At 36.4% G+C, this 2,316-nt stretch overlaps 1 long non-coding RNA gene across 2 annotated transcripts; it reads right to left on the bottom strand.

Annotated features, from left to right (window-relative positions):
• Positions 1–210: 210 nt before the first annotated feature.
• LOC109213668 lies at positions 211–1,820 on the bottom strand. Of its 2 annotated transcripts, none has more exons than XR_002066052.1 (2): positions 1,645–1,820; positions 211–648 (listed from the first exon to the last, which is right to left on the bottom strand). It is a non-coding gene; the product is annotated as an uncharacterized LOC109213668 (long non-coding RNA). The 2 variants fall into 2 exon arrangements; XR_002066051.1 differs by lacking the exon at positions 1,645–1,820 and adding an exon at positions 1,021–1,480.
• Positions 1,821–2,316: the final 496 nt, after the last annotated feature.

Here is a 2,316-nt window from a genome sequence, read left to right on the forward strand (position 1 = left end):
GGAAACGAAGGCTTTTTATTCCGCAATAACGAAAGCACTTTTTCACTCTTCCACATACTAGGGGATTTCACTTCGAAAAAAAAAAGCTCCATACTACCAGATTCAGGTCCATAATCCACCCTAATACAACACTTTGTCTTTAAACCAACCTTTCCCCTTGTGTAGTATCAAAACAGTCTGTTTGCATTTTCTAAAAATTAATACCAATAATGAATAAAGCTGAAATATACAAGCAGCTTTCGGGCTTTCAATGATCAGTACATCTCCACAAAAGGAGCACCTACATTAATAGTAACTGTAATGAAGTTTAAGCAAAATGTAAAGACTTTTGACTAATAATTCCTGTAGAGTCTGATCAGCTAGCTAGTCTGCGGATTCAAGAAATAAAAGGCAACCTGGTGCACTAAGCTTTCGTAATGCGCGAGGTCCGAGGAAGAGCCGGACCACAAGGGTCTATCGTACGCAGCCTTACCCTGCATTTCTGCAAGAGGTTGTTTCCCGCGGCTCAAACCCATCCTGGTCACATGACAGCAACTTTACCAATTACGCCAAGGCTCCCCTTCAAGGATTCAAGAAAAGAAAGATTAGATCTCTTGAAAGATCAGATGGAAGTTGCCTCCAAGCGCTAGCCCAGGCTAATCAGCTTATCTGAGATGATCAAGAAGACTCTCAGACCATAAGAAAAAAAAAGTGAATGAACATGGATTTTGCGAATCCTTTCTTAGTAGAAAATGCCATTGTTTAACCCCTGATCATGAGGTTCTTTGGCAAGATTAATGACAGATATCTGACAAGTGAGCACTATATATCCTAAGCATCTTGACTGAAGTACAAGTCTAACATGCACTATCCAATGTGGTCCGGCCCTTTTCCCGACCCCACGCATAACGGGAGCTCAGTGCACCGGGCGGTCCTTGATGTAACTATGTCAAACAAAGTATGTGCTAACTTACATCAACCTTTCAAAGGATAAAAACATAATATTGGAAAAGTTGAATGTACATCGCAGCCAACATTTACCTGTATCCAATACCACTACCAGCCCGAGTGCATGTAACATAGACCTCAATGTTAATGGCGATCCCCAAAGTTTAATGAAGGATATGATTGTACTCGCCTGATAGAGATGATGGTTTTCCCCTGATATCTCCAAGTTGACCATAATAATATATATAACAGTTTGATCTCGCCTATTGATAGATAACTGGTTGAAATTAAACTGTTCTTCCTTTCCTTATCAATTAGCCACAGCGTCATTAATGATTTCCTTTCAAGGGACAGTAAGATTAGACTGATTCTGATTTTTGTTCATCTTCCTAGTATCAGATCGGACCATTATTAAGAAGACTAACAAAGAATATGTTAATGTTCATCCTAAGATGTTTATATAGAGAAAAGATGGCCTCTTTATTGAATAAATATCATTGTTTAGGCCATCATACTTTTGATGGCTTATAGATAATTAATATTCTAAACACAATCCAACTGTTATATTAAAAAGTTGCAGCGCATTTGGGACCGCTGTTTAGCTTTTATTTTCCAGCTTTAACATTGATTATTAGAAAGAATTTTATACAACTGTCTAATAATAACAACATAATAACATCAAGATTGAAAGATCATTGAGAGAAATTGCAACTTTACCATATCAAGCTGGAATGTAGCGGAATGAATGTGATTCCTCCACTCTTAACCATAATTCTCGAGCTTTGAAAATGAGAAAAATTCTTGATACGAAAGGCTTTCCTTAAATGGACCCTACGTCACACGGGTGTAAATTAGTCCGGTCAGTAGGTTCCGGATAATAACAAATGTTTAAACCGAACGAAAGAATCTGAAACTTTTAAAAGTGCTTTTTCTATAATTAGTTAAAGGTAGGTGTATATCCGCCGTGGTCTAGTTTGTTACTTCGTTAGATTCATATCTCTAGTGTAACTAAGAAAAAAAAAAGGATCTTATTTTCTTGACTCGCTCATGCTCTCCGCTTTTTGCTAGTCAAAAATGCCCATAAGAATTATGTACACAAAAAAAAAAAATTCCCAAGAGATTATGGTTTAGAAGTTTGCTGTTTTAATTTATATCTAGTTGCTCTCAAGATTAAAATAAAAAAGAAAAAGGAAAAAAAACTCAACTTTGCAGCTATATATATTAATTTGTGATGAGGAAACAAATGAAAGTTGCATAAGGGATTTTAATAAGCTTGCGACGAGGGAGGCATATATAATTTTGGTATCTCAAGTGCATTATTGTTTCTTTTAATCTTTTGCCGGTGATAAAAAATGGATCTTGTACTTACTCAAAGCTAACTTATGACGT

Source organism: Nicotiana attenuata, unplaced genomic scaffold (genome assembly GCF_001879085.1).
Source record: "Nicotiana attenuata strain UT unplaced genomic scaffold, NIATTr2, whole genome shotgun sequence".
Lineage (NCBI taxonomy): Eukaryota > Viridiplantae > Streptophyta > Magnoliopsida > Solanales > Solanaceae > Nicotiana > Nicotiana attenuata.